The 17,634-nt window shown below is 37.4% G+C and overlaps 1 long non-coding RNA gene across 1 annotated transcript in view; it reads left to right on the plus strand.

Annotated features, from left to right (window-relative positions):
• Positions 1-17,634, plus strand: part of LOC119694998 — a 109,190-nt gene that overhangs the window by 55,419 nt on the left and 36,137 nt on the right. Inside the window, exon 2 of the long non-coding RNA XR_005255022.1 lies at positions 12,165-12,288. This is a non-coding gene — a long non-coding RNA (uncharacterized LOC119694998). The remainder of the gene's footprint in view (positions 1-12,164; positions 12,289-17,634) is intronic.

A 17,634-nucleotide genomic window follows, 5' to 3' on the forward strand; every position in this document is an offset into this window, starting at 1 on the left:
TCTGTTCCATAAAGGAGGGCAACCCTCCATGTCTGCACAGTACTACTTGATTTTAGGCAGGACAGCTTATGGAAATGTACAGCAGCCAAATGAATAGGAATTAAGTTTATATGAGAATTTTAAAATGTTTAAAGGCAGAGTTACTTTCTCAAATGCTGAACAAGACTTCGGCTCTTAATTCTGCTTTCCAGGGTCTTCAATTGACAGAGATGGAAGTTCTCATTAAAAATTTTCAAACCATTGAACATTAGTGTCTGAAATTAAAAAAACACAGTATTCATGGGTAGCTTCAACATTATATGCCAAGCTTTAGTTTAAAACTGCCCTTTGGAAATAAAATTATGCTCTTACATAACATTATTTACTCTCTTACTATTGAAAATAAATATTTTTCCCATTTAGTGATAGAAAAGTCATAATTTCCCTTATTTAAAGAGAGACTATCCTAGATCTGATAATCTTTTTATTAAAACTCAATGACTCTTAATCCATAAAATTATTTGTTGGCTTTTTTTAGTGATTATAAATACCTGACATTTATTTGTTGAAGGTCAGTCAACAACTCTGCGCGCAGTGAGCACACACACACATTCTATAGCTGGAGATGTTTTAGAAAATCTTTTGAGTCATCTCTGGATAAAAAACTGGCCATTTTCTCAAACCTTCCCATATCTTTTGGAAGAGTTTGAAAGCCCACCAAAGTACTGTGCCCAGATTTACTCAAAGAGAAGAGAGGATTATCCAAACTGCTGCGCAAAGATTTTCTTTCCTTCTTATATAATGCAAGTATAAAGTGGGAATCTTTGAAGACTTATGTGTGGAAAAGGACAGTGATCCTATCTTATACACTGGAATAGCCACTGTTTACACACTTCTTTTTTATTTTCACAGATAAGAGATGCCTTCTCCTCCTTTGTGAAGGCTTGGGTTGCTCTTTAAAGCCTCATCTGTTTTGGCTGGAGAAATCCCAAGAGTCCTTTGCAGGGGGAAATTGACATTTTTTTTGTCAAGCAGGAGTGCATGTGATATAACATTCAGCTCCTGCTTTAAAGTGTCCTGGTGATCTTCTCGGTGATTTACTGTGAGCGTAATGTCCCATGTTGAGCTGGACAATAGGCAACTGTGGTGGTTATGTGACTCTCAGTCTGCTTTTTCTTTAGTTTTTGTCATTAGCTATGGCACTCATCTTTAATCAATGGCCAGCTGCTAGTCAGTGTTCTCTGGAGCAGATTGTGCTTAGATGTTGTCTGTATGTTGGAAGCGCATTTTTGGTGCTCTCTGGTGGTTAAGCTGCTTCACAGTGGTCCCAGGTATGAATCTGTGACTAGAGTACTCTGGAGTCCCAGTACTGCTGCTGTTCTTGTTTTACAAGTGTGCAAGGGATTGGAGTGAGAAGATGAATAGATAAACTATCCATTCCCCCAGATGTTTGCCCCTGCCTATGCAAGGTGTACTGGTGTCACTGGCTCAGTCAGGCTGTGCTGAGGAAGGCTCCTCTGCATCTCAGCAGCCCAGTCTCTGGCCAGTTAAACTGGTGGGCTGGAGAAGCTGCCAAGAATTTGAACAGTAACAAATGACAGCTGCAGTTGCACAGCTGGTAAATGAGATGCTTACCAGTTCCCAGCCTGCTGTAGGTTCTTAAACAGAGCAAATTACTAATTGTGGGGTCTTCTTATTTCATTTTCTTGTTTGAATAGGTTGGCATTGACTCCACAGAAATAGGCATAGTCTGGCTGGCTTCAGTATTACAGAGTGAATTTAATGGTGACAAAATAGATAAAGAATGGTCTGAAGATTTTCCTGGCACCGAAGAGGAATTTCCACCCCTTGCTGTAATCCTTGCCACCAGGATTATGCCACTGGTACCTAGCTTTCCTATTTTAAAGATAGAACTGGAATCTGTGAATGAACAGTGCATACTTTTCTGGTTGTGTGGACACTTGCAAGTCTCTTGAGAGGCTCAACCATTTCCTGCTACATTTCATTGCTTCTGACCTTATTTTTGTTACCTAAAAGTAGGGGTTGTTGTGTGCTGTGAAATGTGTCTCAAAAGTCCATGTGCAAACAGGCGCTAAAACAACAGGGTGACCTGTTCAGTTGGTGAAATTATTCTCTGTGGGAAGGTTACAGGAGTGCTCTGAGATATTTGCCAGTAGAAATGTAAGGGTTTGGTAAAAAGATGTATGTTTCTTGAAATTACTGCTTAGATACAGCCTCTTGCATGGTTACAGTTTCAGTACCAGAAATGGTTACATCAATTTCTCCCTTCATAGTTTGGGATGTCCTTCATCCATCAAATTGAGCTTGGTGAGACTAGGCTTCAAAATAAAGTGCCAAGTTCAGCTTCTTGAAAAGAACCCAGAATGTGCAGAGTGAGTTTTTTTCTGGAGCTGTCAGAAGAGATAAGACTGTTTGGTCAGAGTTATTATCTGGTAGTTTTATTTTATTTGGCTATTGTGCTGGGTTTACAGTAATGATTTTTTTTATTGTTATATAAGGGCACCTAGAAGCTGAGATGATCTTCTGTGATTGTTAGATGAAAAATAAATAACTAAGTAAAATATGTTTGGCTATGTTATTTGGAAATTTTTAAAATTATATTAATTGGAAAGTATAGGAATAGTTGTTTTGTTACTTAGAGTGTTATTTTATTGCTTTTGAAAATGATGAGTTGCATATCCATCATAAATTTCTTTGGAGAAAGGCTGAATTATTATTATTATTGTTGTGCAGCATAAGTATTAAAATTTTTGTTTTTTTCTACTATTTTACAAGAATGTAAAACCTTCCCACACTTAGCCAACTGTGCTGCTTAGGTAAATAGAAGACTGACTAACATATATAACATCAACTCTGAAACAAGACAAAAGAAAATTTACTAGCAATCTTGCCTTGACATGGTCTACCTGCCACAAAAAAATCCTTTCTGAGTTTCGTCCCACACAAAGGTTTATTTTTCTAGTTAGGATTCTGTACTTTTGTAAATAGAGCATTCAGTAACTGTGCTCAGGATTTCAGCTTTATGTAGGTGTCAGACGGGTTTCTCATGGATTTTGTTTTTAACACTGGATGCATTTTGCTGTTTTTTGCTTCCCATGAAAGCAACCCTCTCTTCTTGGCTGACACCCCCTGTTGATTAGTCAGATACAGTTCTAGGTGGGACAGAGGGGTTTCTGACAAGAAAAAGAGTGAACCACAACCCAAAATAATCTAGTGCACTCAAATACAGAAGAGATTTGGACTGGATTCCCTGTTCTCATCAGGAATTACTCTTTCAAATGTTTCATTTCCAGTAGGAGGGATTGTGAAAGGCTACTCCTAAAATGTCTACTAGCCCTGTGCCTGAGAGCCAACTGGAGTATGAGAAGCAGAGCAAACTGGAGCCAGAGGCCTGAGTTGGTAACTCAGGAGCAGTTTATTCCTACTCTCTCTATGCCCAAACATTTCAACCAGAGAAAGTTTTACACCTGACATTTAACTTGAGCAAAAAGATTGCAGCAAAGCATTTTAGTTGAATGATAGATTTCTAGTAGCAGCATCATTTAATCCTCACTAAACTCTAGCCTTACATGTTGCCAAGGTGTTAAACACAGTGTGGTGCTGCAAAGTGTAACAAAAATGATTTCCTGGTGACATGCAGGGGTTTTCAGACTCCTTTGGATGTTAGGTGTAGGCAAATTCACGTGCTCAAGCTTTGAACCTCTCAAAGCTGCCAAGACCAGGTGCTAACAGCAGAAATATGGGATCAGTGCCTTTTATGACAGTTATGTTTAAACTCTTGATGAAGGAATCAAGCGACAAGAGATGGAGATTTTCACAATACTCCAGGAACATTTGTTTATTCCTTTGATTCTTGCAGATTAAAATAAAGATGTTGAACTAAGATTCATCCATACTCTTCCACCATTTGTGTTGTGTGTTTAGTTTAAACTCTGGTTGCTCAAATCTCAGAAAGTTTCCTTTGTGAAAAATTCCATATCTTTATTTTGGGGTAGACATGAAAACAAGCAACAGCTGATTTTTAAGCAGCTGAAGAAAATTTGGAATAAAATTGGAAAAATGTCAATGAAGTTTTAATTAGAATATGCAATTGTAGTAAATTTTGGTTTTATTTTTATTTTGGTTTTATTTGGTTTTACTTTTAGAAAATAAATACAAGGATGGGTATAAAAAATACAAAATTGAAAGAATAAAAATAGAAATAATAGAAAATTATTTCTTTTCCAGAATTTTTTCAGAAGGGATTTACAAATTTTTCCAATTGCAAAAAAAAGGTTTGTAAGATTAGTTTTGTAATTAATATGAATTTACAGCTGCTTAGGATTTGTCAGTATGTATTTTGTAATGGGAAAACTGGAACAGCAAAGAAGTTAAAACTAGTAACTTGACTGACAGCAAAAAATATTCAATTTTTCCGATGTTTCTGAACTTTCCTGTTTTCCAAAAGACTATTTATTTATAAATATTTATACAGATCCTGTCTGAATTTTTGACCATTGCATACATGACATAGAAATTATTTTTGTAACCTCCCCGTTATTGTTAGGGAAGTAAACTGATAAGCACACACATGAACACTGCTCAACACAGGAACTTGGCTTTGAAATAAAGGCAAAAAGTATTCACCCTCTGTTGTGTTCATTTCTTTTACACGTGTGGCATATTGGTACATGGGATCTCACAGAAATTTGAGTTCTGAAACTTCTCCTGAATTACGTGAGGACTGTACTGAAATGTTTTGGCTATTTACACTTCCAAAGCTATTTTCACAGTTCAGAACTTATTTTAGCCTAAATTGTTGTTCAAGGTTACCTGGTTTGTGTTTTGGAAGCCTTGAGGGGTGGTAACAGCCCATTGCTCAGTGTACTTGGAGTGTGTGAATAGCAGCATCTGCTCTGGAGAAGACTATATATAACCTGCAATTTCACATTCCCATTTGTGGAAAGATGTTGAATATTCCTGTCTTTTTGCTTGACTCACAGCCAGTTGATTGAATGAAAAAGCTCTTGACAACACTTTTGGTGGTTATACTTCTGCTTTTGCTCATTAGAAATACTTAATTGAATGCCAGCTTTAATGTCCTGAATTTAATGAAAAGCTCTTGCTCAAAGCACCTTGTTAGAAGTTTGTTGGGAGAGGATTATTCATTTTTCATGATTTTTTACAAAATCTTTGGTCTTTTTAATACATTATGACTCAGCAGCCAGGCTTCAGTTGAAGTGGAATAAGCCAGTACACAGTTGAAATGTGTTGGCTAAAAGGAGTCAAGAAAGTTATGTCAGGTATTCTGAGCTGAAAGAAAACTAGGAGCAGTGCCCAAAGGACTCGGCTACTCCAGACTTACCACAAAATAGTCATGATGGTAATATCCACCACCTGTATTTATTTCAAAGCAGGGCGAAGCTTATGCATAATTTCACTACTATCTATTTTTCCCAGTGTCATGTTTGTGGCAGTAGCCAAAGTGAATGACTAGGAGAAAAGCACCCAACAGAGCAAACATACTGTGATGTCTCACTAAATATCTTCTCAGCCTCCAACACTTCTGAGTGAAAGAATGTTCTATGCAAGAGAGTGGTGACATTGTGCTCAATAGCTCTAGAAGTCTGCTCTTTCATGAGCTTGTCCCAATTTCCCTTGAGCTCAGATCCATTTTTCAGTATCTTTATCTTCCTTAGTAAGGCTTGGAAAATCAAATCCCATGTGAACTTTGTGTTTGCCTTCTCCTGCTGGTTTTTGCCTGAAGTTCCTAAGCTTTTTTTCTTTTTTGAAGGACATCAGAATTTCCTCTACACCATTAATGATCTTGCAGTTCAGCTTTCTCTGTCCCTTCCTCTCTGACAGGTTTAGCTGTTCCTAACTTTGCCCATTGCTGTCATACTTTCCTGAGCTGCTTCTAGATCTTCTATATAATTTCTGAAATGATATGGAAATGAGAAGGGACCAGAATTGCACACATTATATAATTATGTCACGTAATTTTTCATTTTAACCTCCAGACCCACTTTCTGAGTGGGCACTTTTAGCTAGGCAGTCCTCATTCTACACATGACCTTTGGCCTGTTTTCCTGCATACATCTTGCTTTGTTTTTCTGCATTTGTTCCCTTGCCATTTGAATGTGGCCTTAGTGCAGCTCTTCAGTCAGCCCTCATTTTCACTGCACACTTAAAGACAAGTAAATAAGATGTTTTCATCCTTTTCATTTTTGAGGCTGACTCAAAGACCCTATGTACCAGAGTGTAGCACATCCATAAGACTGAGTTAGAAGCTAGTAACCCTGGATTCCATGCTTTTAGTGGTTTGTCAAATGCAGTCTTACATCCATATAATACTTAGACTGGACCTACTCTACAGTTTATTTCTCATATGTGTCAGATAAGCTTTCCCTGAATGCATTTACTTTTATGAACATCTAGAAATGCTTTCTTTAAATGTATCCTAAATATGAATAACCGTGGAATAGAGCATCACTTTTTTATTTATTTATTTCTTTTTTTTTTTATCCTCATGTGTACCTTTGTATTGGTTAGGTCTTGGGGAGATTTGTGCATTCTGTTATGCTGTCCTCCTCTAGCTTCTATCTTCCCTGAGTTAAGAAAGTAGGAAACTCTTGTGTTCTTAACAGGCAAGTGGGATTCTGTGACCCACCTCTGCTATGGAGATTTAAAGACATGTTCTTCAGCTCTCACCATGTTCTTTAAAGAAAAATCTAAATGCTAGTGTTTTATTAATGACATCCTCCTACATTGCCTGGGTAGGCTGGTCTTTTAAAGCATTAGATTAGCACTCGGCAGCTTATTTTTTGGAAAATGAACTCACTTCAAGTCTCTCAGAAACAGTCATTTGTCAATGATTTGGATTTAATTTCTGACTATTTGCATATTAGCTTTTCTGACTCAAGTGAAAGTAGGAAGCACTGCTTGTCATACCTAAATGCCTCATCTCAGCAAAAAATCTCCCACTGGAATTCTAGAACAAAGGATTTCTAAAAAAGACAGCTATGCCCTCGGGTGACTGAGTGCTTATCTGCTGCTCACCCCCCCCCCCCCCCCCCCCCCCAAATTATAAATCAACAGAAAAGTCTATAATAGACTGTTCTATACTTTACATTTAATTTAACTCACTTGCTAGCATTTCCATTGGAGAATTTCAGGCTTCATTTGCATTGTCTAATCAGAGTGATTGAAGACTGAGCCTCATGTGAAAATCTTACTCTAAACATGCTGGTATAGGTGCAGGGCCTGCATACACAAGCTTCATGTGGAGTCACCTGCAAACATCTGTAGACAGGGTTGTGAATATGTGTATACACTAGAGATTTTCTGTACCTCATTCATCACCGGAGGCACTGAATTCACAGCTTTGTAACTCTGGGTAATGCTGCAAATTTGGGGTATGATTTGAGTAATGTTGAGTAAGAGCATTGAAATAAGGATTGCAACCCTTAGAGAAGGAGAACAAACAAACAAACAAGTTATTGGTGATATTCCTCTTCATGCACTGTGTTAGCTCTTGTCTCATTTTTCCTGAAGCAGGTCCTTTCTTTCAGGAAACGTCTTCTGTCTTGTGGGGTAAGAATTCGTGATTGGTGTTAGAGCCCAGATAAAACCTGCTATTTAATATGCTCTGTGAAGTAGCCAAATCTTAGTCCTACCTTGATAAAATGATTACAATTCCAGAAAGGCAACTTTGCCCTTGAATTGATGCAAATGGCAGAAGTCAGTTCTGTCTCTCAGAGTTTGGGGAGTTTTTGTGGTTTTGGGTTTTTTGGCCAAGGTGAAGTCAGACGAGCAATATTTAAATTCTTCCTATGTGAATTGCTATGATCTTGATTAAAGTGTCAGCTTTAGAAAGAGAAGTCAGTAAGGAATACTCTCATTTCAAAATAGTTCTGCTTCAGCCATTTCCCAGGTTGGTTAGAGAATGCTCAGTACCTTGTCACCTGGCTCCCTTTGCTTTCTAAAATGCTCACAGGCTACGTTTCACCACAAAGGACCGTAAAATTCCTAAATGAAGTAGTGCCACATGTGAATTTATAATTCTTCTTAGCATGGTTCTGGTTGCAGTGGGTGCATCAGCTCTGATGAGGTTATATGAGAGCAGAGAAGGTGAAATTGAAGGTCAGCCATGCCTTTGCTTCCAGAGAGATGCAGCTGCATGTGTTGGACATGTTGCCTCTAGTGCTTCCTTTGTGTGGTGTGTTTCAGCATCTAGGCAGCTGTCCAGGGTCCCTGTGTGCTCAGGGCTGACTCACTGCCTCTGTCTTAGGCATCTGTCTCCACTGACTGGGCATAACCAGCTGAACTTTTAGTTCATTACATTAGATTTGCAGTCATCAACCAGACTTTTGGTACTTGTTCTGATGGAAGAAAATGAAGAGAAACTACATTTCTTAGTTCAGCACAGTGTGTGATAGTGATTTCTCATTGTAACCTAACAACTACGAGTCAAAGTCTATGGGGTCATGGAGGTGATTTTGTTTTTGTTTTTTTTTTTTTTCCTTCAGTGATAAAAATTACCCAGTGGAGAAGGTAGGGCTGTTCTTTTCTTCAGACTCCAGGTTGGGTTTTTGGCCAGTTTGCTTTGCATGTGTCTGTGTGATAATAAAGCCTCTGTCATGACTAGACAATGAAAAATCAGGGTCCTACAAATATGAGTTTATAAATGATCTGATGTATAAATTATACTAGTAAGCCCATCTTCTTTATTGGCTTTAACATTTGCTTTAAAATTTTAGAATGTAATCTCTCCTGAAACAGAGAATTTGCTCTACAGTTATGATTTGGGAATGCTTGCACTTCTTCTATGTAGAGAATACTCTTGACTTGAAAGCCAAAATACAGAGGCTGACAAGTGCTGGCCCAAAAAGGGAAATTAGGCAAAAGATGCCTAGAGATCTAACTGCTTTGTTCTAGGTTAACAATTATAAAACTTCTGACAAATGTGTGAAGTTATATTCAGGGATATTTCTTTCTTGCTTTGAGGTTTTAATAGGTATTGCTCCTGTGAGGAGACATTTGTATTGGTCTCCTCCATTTATTTTGTTCTGTTTCAGCATTGTCTATAGCTTAGAGTGTATGAATTTATTTCACTTTTCCTTCTGGGGCTGACATGAATATTAGCTTAATCCAGCAATTTGTAAGATTTTAAGGCACAGAAATCCACTGAATCAATAATTTTGTATGTATATCACAGTATCAAGCCTGTAAAAATAAAGTGTAAAATTCTAGAATCTGCCTGATGCAAATAAATTTTAACACTAAGAAGAAAATAAATTTTTTTTGGAAAAAATCCCACAACATACAGAATATTTCTACTTGAAAATAAAAATCAAAACAAAGGATCATCTTAAAATCCCATGCTAATATATGGCTTTCCCTATATGTGAAATAATTTTAGTTTGGCCTAACGTGGTTTTGTGGTAGTAGTACAATTGGATGTGGCATTCTGATTTAGGTTGGAATTATATAACTTTCATATGTATCAGTAGCTGCCTCCGTGCTTCTTACTGATATTGTAGTGATATTAAACACCACCAATTTAAACATTGCAGGTTTTGGGTTGGAAGTTATTTCTTAACAATAAACCAGGTTGGTAAACCTCAGTAAATGAAATTCCTTGGCAATAAAATAGTCAGAGTGACCACTTGTTCCACAATATCGAAACTGTAGGGGCATTTGGACAGTGGAACTGATTAAAATGTTGGAATCAGTTTGCTACAATAATTTGAGGAGAACACCTGAGCTTGAGTTGGTGACTCTATAATTTAATGCAATGTTATGGACAGCAGTGTTACTGAATAGAATCTAACAAGGTTTTCTATGCTGCTTTAGAGAAAAAATATGCTGCTTATGTTCAGTAATGACATTTTTATGATCTGTGTGACTAGGAAGACATGTCATAGGTGTGTCAGTAATGCTGGAAGAAAAAGCCCTAAGGATATGCACTAGTCCCTATAAGAGAGGGAGCACTGAAAGAAGAGATTTGTGTGCCTCTTTTTCCGGGGCTGGTTTCAGTATGAATATAAAGCGTGCTTTGAATAGTCTCTTCAGGCTCCATGCCATTTTTTGCTGAGTAGCTGTTCCTCATAGATCCCAAATTCTGCTCTTCTCAGCACAGGCACAAGAAAGGTGTCAGATGGAGCAGCAGAGCTGGATAAAGCAGTGACAAGAAACAAAGGACTAAATAATTACCTGGGGAAGTGACTTCAGCGCTCTTTCTAAACCAAGAAGAGTCAAAATTTGTGTGTGACACTATCAGGAGAACAGGGCTTAGACCACAAAACTCTTCCATAAAAATGAAGTAATGGAATATCTCTTTTCCTACGCAGGGAATTTTTGAAAATAAATTATTCCATTACAAAGTCAAGAAACTTTAAAAAAAAAAAATTAGTGTGATAAGACCTCCTTTAAAAAATTCCAAGTAAAATTTGTTTATAGTTTATTTGCCTTTGTTTATAGTTTATTATGTTTCTATTCCTTGTCCAGACCATTGGCTTCCTTCTAAAAGATGCTAATTTCTGCAGCCTTTTAGAGCATTTCTAAAGCAAAATTAATTAGCTTGCTTCTAAATGTCAAAGTTTTCTTGCACTTTCAGCATCTAGATGACTTACTGACATTACAGTCCTGAGAAAGAATTAGCCTATGGGAAGACAATTGATAAAACAAAGGATATTTAAAAGAGCAAACTATGCTTTCTCAAGGGAAAAAAAGTATTTGATAAAAGGCCAGTGTATAAATTTAGTCAGTGCTTCCTTGCACTCGTGCTACATACTCAATTATGTAGCTAGATAATTTCGATCATATGTTACAAAAAGAAATTTCCTCAGAAGTTTGTGTACCATCTGTTTGTTTTAGCAATCACCTGCATTTTTTCTCAAGAGAATATTTGAATTTTGATTATAAGGGTAAATATTTTATTGGAAATGAGGAAGGCAAAGAAAAATTGCCAATTTTTCCTTTGAAGCTGTGGTATTTCAGTTGACTGAAGATTTTTTTACCTTATTGTGGAAGTTTCCTGCTTTAGGAAACAGGTTTTAAGGGTTCCCTTTTTTGCAAATAAAATTTAAAATTTACTGGTGAATGTGTTATCAGATATCTGGAAAGGAGCTGATTTTTTCAGTGAATATGGTGCTTTTTGGAAGAAAAACAGAACAAATATATCATGAAGAATGTCAGACTTCCCTGTATCTTGCCTATGTTCCTGATAAAATCTCAGATTCTTTTTTAAGAGGAATGATTTCTTCCAGGCAGTAAATGTTTTTCAGTCTTTGCCTCTCCAGATCAATCTCCTTAGGTGATGTTAGGTGGGATGCTAAATTCTATGACATAAACTGTTCTCCAAGGAGAGTCATACTTAAAGCTACTGCTTTGTTTCAGAGAAATGAAGAATCACCAGATTATCACTTTAGTAATATCTAGCCTAAAGACAGACCAAATTCTTCTAATTCAAGAAGAAAAGCTTAGCACAATATGTGAGATTTTGTACGTTATTGATCTCATATCCCAAGACACAATTGAATGTATTCCGTGAGTGGATGCATTATTTTGAAAAATACCATACAATTACCAACCAAATTTCAAAGAAAGATGGTTCATAAATATTTAAATGATGCTGCATTTGAGGGAAACAATAAGTGGCAGCAGTATCTTGATGACACATACTTGACATGTGATAGCTGATAAACACACACATTACTCTGCAATCGCTAATAATTTTATTAAAGAATAATTTTTCGGGTGTTACAAAGGGAGACTGGGGATCACTCACCCCAAACTCATTGGTCCTCCACTATTTTCTGGTCTCAGTCACAGCCAGTCACAACCTATCTTGTTTAGGCCTTTGGATTGCAATGGTTTGGGTGTAGTTTCACACATGAACTCCAGCAAATATGTTTCATACCCAAGAATACCTGGAAGGCACTTGGGACAGGGGAAAGGGTTTTACCTCTGAGGTGATTCCTGAGGTCCTCTCTTGGGCCTTTCCTTAGGCTGACCATGGTCGCTGAGGGCTGAAATCCATTCTGCTACCTTGCAGTGGCCTGATGGAGAGACAGGAGCTCCCTTCCCTGCTATGGAGGTGTTTTATTTTATCCTATGTGTCTTTTATCAATGCTTTCAACCATGTTGTCTGATTTGAGCTGTTTATTTGTGTTTCATTATAGGCTGAAGAGTTCTTTCAAGAAGCTGGATAAGGGGACATAAAAATGGATTTACCAGCCTCTATCTATCCTCCTTTAATTGCTGCCTACACCAGAAAGATAAGGTGATGAACTTGGCTCTTTGGCAGTAAGTTGAAACAAAATTCTATCACCTGTAGTTTTTGTTGACACATTAACAATTAATTCTAATGTGGTGTGGGTGATTATCCAAAAGGGTGTGGTGTAAGAGGCCTTTAGCTGAGTGGTCTTACCTTGGAGCACCTTTAGAAAAGTCCTGGTAAAAGGGAGCTGAATACAAGTGTTGACTTTCTGAAATTCTGCACCAGGTTAACATTTCCTGGACTCAAATTGTGTTTTTTGGAGTGAGGAGAGCAAAGGATTTTCACTATACCCTTCCCTGTGAGGATCTGCCTGTGGCTCAGGAGAATAAGGAAGAGCTAGGAAACAAATTTATACAGCAGAACTCACATCTGCAGGTGTTTAAGTTTACAGTCCTGATTTAAGGTTTCTTCATGGGTGTTTTAAGGTCTAAATTGTGCTAATAATAGGATAAAGTGCATATAAATGTAGGTTGTCATCTGTCAAATGTCTCTCTTTTGAGTTTCTTCATCTTTTAGTATTAATAAGTTAACCCAATATCTGACCAAATATCTTTTGATTTCTGGCTATTTTTGAACAATATTGAGGCATCTGGGAAAGAAGTAGAGGCTAAAAAAGCCTTGTTCCTAGAAAAAGCAGTCTGTATTTTTAAATTTTTTGAAGTGAATTAGTATGTATTCAATTATTTAGACTTCTAATTAGTAAAGTCTTTAGAAATCTTGATTACAGCTGTCAACAATCATTCTGTATGTATTTTGACTATTTAAACTTCTCTCATCTACATTTATTTTACATTGTATTTTTAACTATGCTGCAGTTCAATGAGTGCTGTGAGCACTCTCCCACAGAGCTCTAATTGCCTGGCTTCTGCAGATACCATATCATCACATCAGTGTTAATGCAGCAGAAAGCAAGTACCCTTGTGTCTCTACAAAGCCAGTTTAAGATATTTCTAGAATATGCTTTTGAATTACTTTTTCTTCATCTTATTTTAGATAACACTTTGACTTAAATAAAACTGTCTGTGGGGCATTGTAGATTGATCACAAAGGCCTGCATTGTTTTATTACTTTTAATTCCTGGTGCTGCAATAAATCCTTTTTGGCCTATTTCATTTACATTTTCCAAGTTCTTAATTTAGTTCCAGCATAGGATTGTCACAAGTGGAGGAGTCAGAGATATGAGCTGAAGAGTGGGGGAGCAATGTTTATTGAAGCAGTACATATAGCAGAAAGGATTCTGGCTGAAATATGGAATTAGAAGCTTTTCAAGAATGAAGCAAAGGATTTCAATTTCCTTCCAGTCTATATGAATCAACAGAAATGTAAAATGAAAGCTGCAGTGTGGGGTGGAAGGAAGATTGCAGGACACACAGTGTGTTAGGTGCATGTTATTAGTAAGATTTTGACCTGCAATACTCAGATGAAAATGCCTGTGTACCTTCACATAAATGCTAATCTTTAGCCTATGCCTTTGGAAGAACTCACAGGGAAGATTTCTTTCAGGGACTTATTGCTCTTCAAATAGCTTTTCTTCTGAAATGGGGTATAAAACTTTTCTTTGGGTGTAATTATAGAAAGCAATTAACTGCTTTTCCTCTGCAAAACCGAACAGTGATGTTCTTTAACTAGGTACATTTATTGAAAAACTAATACATTAAGCAAGCTGAAGATTTATCTTTTTCTTCTTCCCTTTAATATAAAAGTGTAACTTTGCAATCCTGTAATTATGGCGTCTCATTTTGGCATACAAATTGTTGGCAAATGGTTTTTCATTTGTTCTTTTGTGCTGAAATGTAGAACCTAGAAAAATTGTCTTCTTCCTATGTATGAACAACATGATTTGATTTCTGGGCATCTTAAATCCTCTTCTAGCTTGTTATCTCTGCAAAATGTGAACTACCAGAATTTTTTCTCTGAGAAATGGATGAAATGAAAGATTTCTTAAATTTAATTTTTTCAACACATTTATCTTAAAGATTGTTTTAATAGTCCAGAGTATTTTCTGGGAAGATATTTTCTGGATGTAGGTGTCTAGCTGATAATCACAGAAACATCAAGGTTGGAGGAGACCTTCAAGATCATCCAGTCCACACTGAACCTAGCACCCCAATAATCACCCCTAAACCATATCCCCAAGTGACACATCAACTATGAAATCTTCAAAAACATTCAGTAGATGTCACGTGGTGTGGTCGAGATGAAATGCTAGAAACAGGCATGAAGTTTGTGGAACCTGTTTGGCAAACAGAATCAAAGGTTTGCTGTTCATCAGCAAGAAGCCACAGGTCTGTCTTGTTCAGAGAAAGAAAAATTTCAGTGGGGTTGGGAGGTGGAGGGTACTGTTTCATATAAGAGTTGCAGTGCTCTTACAAAAGTATGCAGCTACTGGGTGTCAAATTTCTGCATTGAAAACTGCTGAAATTCCTCAGATTTCATGTGAATGAGGAACCCAGCAGACACTCCCAAATTCAAGACAAGGGAAGTCTTCTGCATGTGGGCAGACAAAGACTAAATTTAGCCATGGAGGGACAAATATGCAGAAAGCAATTGTATCAATTATTATTAGATTATTATGCTGGAAAGACCTTTGTCCTGTTGTATAAATAGAAAAGAATTCAGAAGTTATAACATAATTTGGCAATTTATAGCTAGCAGTCCATTACTTAAGAAGTGTCTTTTTGTGATGGCTCATCAACTTTGGCTATGAAATGTGAGTTCCCAGAGGTCTGAATTTTTTTAAGCATGTGAAACAACCAAAATTAAGTTCCTGGTAGTTTTATTTCTTTGTTTTTTCTGGAAAATATAAATTTATCTCTAACATTAAAATGTACTAAAGTGGACATAGTTCACTTATTCTACCATTCACTACAAATGTAAAAACTAAATATTAGATATTTTCAGAGTGCAAACTACTGCAGAGCTGAAAAATGCAGAATGCATTTTAGAAAATGATGAGAAATGTTTATTTTGCTGCATGTCATAGGTCAATTTAGATAGTTTTAGTTCTCAGTAGAGACATATTGATTTTCATGCTTCCCCTATTAGTTAGAATGACATATACAGGATACCAAGTGTGAATAGCAGCTAAGGTTCATATATCACAGTCCCAATGCCAACAAAGACCTTTTTAACACTCAGAAAAAATGGAAACAGAATTTAATAAAGGCCAATATTCAAATACCAACTTAATTGAGAAGCACAGAAAAGACTGCTTTTTCTCTAATTTTAAATATTTCTTTATTGAAGATGTGTCTGAGTGCAGTTGCTTTGATAGCTTAAGTAGCTTAGATGTATTAAAATTCTATTGCCTGTAAATCATGAATTAGGCCAAATACTATTTTTTGCTCTCCCACACCTCTGAGCCCAGCAAACAGAACAGCTTACATGTCTTGTGTTCAGGGGTATCTTCTCAGCTGATTACACTGGCAGATGTGCCAGAAATGCCAGTGAGTCCAATGAGCTAAAGCTATTCTTGCCTTCTAACTCAACTAAGTTCAGCGAGAAAAATCTCCAGACTTTGTACAAGAGGAAGAGCGCAAGGTTGGGATATTTTACATAGACTCTCTGACAGAAATGGGAAAATTCAGGATTTATTTTTTGTACTAGTGTGGATAAGAGCTACTTTTGGTTTTCAGTTGCTTCCTTTGTGAACATATATACTTTGTCTTTTAAAATAATTAGTTTAAAAGGCCAGTATTTAAGGGCAAATGTAAAATCTGTCAATAGATCCTTTGACATAGTAACTGCATTCTGTTATTTTATTTCCCCATTTAGTGTGTGTGTGTATGTATTTATATGTATATATCAAAATACACATATTATTTATGTCACTACTACTCTTTCAAAGTGATGCTGATTATCTTTCATTTATCCATTTGCTTTTATGCATCTTGTTATTCAATATTGTAACTCCAAGAGGTCCAAGAGCAAAACATTTTAAAGATGGGCCATGACATAAGGCAATGGGGAGCAGCCGGCTCACTGCATCTCACAAAGTGAGAACTGCTTTAGAAAAGTAAAGGCAGGAAAATCCCTTTATTTCCAAGAAGGTGCAACAGTCTCAAAGGACAGACAGAGAAATGAAGAGGCTGTTCGTAGTGATTAGGAGGAGCAGACAGTGTCTTTTTTCTGGAATTCACAGTCTGCACTGGTGTAGAAGAGCAGCGGGCAGGTGCCTTGTGGGTGCTGTGATTTACAGGAACAAAGCAGCTGTCCCTAGTGGAACAACATCAGAGAGCTGCGAGCCTGGTGACTGTTCTCTCCATCTCCATTTTGTCTGTAGTTGTTAACAGTCCTTGGACAGTGTATTCAGTAATTTTATTTCCTTTTATTGTCTTAAAAGGTAAGAGTTTTCTGAACATAGTAGACATATGCAAATGTGCTTTAGGGTCAGTATTGGACATAGGGGTAGTAAAGTTAACCCTGAAGGCTGGCTGCTGACAGCATTTCCATTAGGCTCCAGTTCCTTTCTGCTTCTGTATGTGCAGTCTCTCCTGAAGGGTTACTTTAGGTCAGGTCATGGTTAGGAAGACAAGGAGCTGCAGAGTTGGGCTGCCCAGAAACATCTGAAAGTTTCAGGAAAGGATGCCAAAGGTCAGCATGGTTTGATATGGTGCTGCATGGAGCAGGGCCTCTGTTTGATGGGGTTGGCTGTATTCAGGCGATTAGTGGTGGCTAAAGCAGAGGCTGCTGGGGCTGGTAACCTGTAACTACTGAACAAGACTGCTTTTGACTGATGTGTACCAGTGGGGTCCTGAGCACATACATGGGTTGCTTTCAGCACCAGGGGTGTAGATGTCAATGTTGGGGTCAACTTGGAGCTAGACCTCACCTTTGTGAACATCTGCAAGCATTTGCTGTTTCCAGAAAGTGCTAATGCAGTGAAGCATCTGCTCTGATGTATTGCTCCTCTGCCCACACAGCACACATTTTCTGTGCTCGTGTATGATTTACAGGGAGTTTTGACACACAGTTATACTTAGAGATTAGTAAAATTGCAAATTTAATGTCTCAGTGCTTGCTGAGGTTTTCTTAGTTCAGAGAGACATTAATGGCTGGCTTCTTTCTACTCCTGTTTTTACCTAGCTTACATTAATGTCCTTGTTTACTTAGCTTAGCTTTTGGATGTTGTAGTTTTTCCTCTACAGCAATCTCATCTGGGAATCATCTCACTGTAGTCCCTTTCCCCCCTTCTCCTTTATATTGTTGGGTTTTGTCTGCTGGTTGCTTGCTTTTTGGTTTTTTGCAATGGGCACAGAAGGGTGACATTTCAGGACTTGCTGCAAACTCCCTTCTTGCTACAGACTGCAGTAGGAAGGGTTCACACATCAGACTCCTGTTCCTGTTCCACACTTTTGTGTGTTATTGTACTG

Source organism: Motacilla alba, chromosome 4A (genome assembly GCF_015832195.1).
Source record: "Motacilla alba alba isolate MOTALB_02 chromosome 4A, Motacilla_alba_V1.0_pri, whole genome shotgun sequence".
In the NCBI taxonomy this organism is placed as follows: domain Eukaryota; kingdom Metazoa; phylum Chordata; class Aves; order Passeriformes; family Motacillidae; genus Motacilla; species Motacilla alba.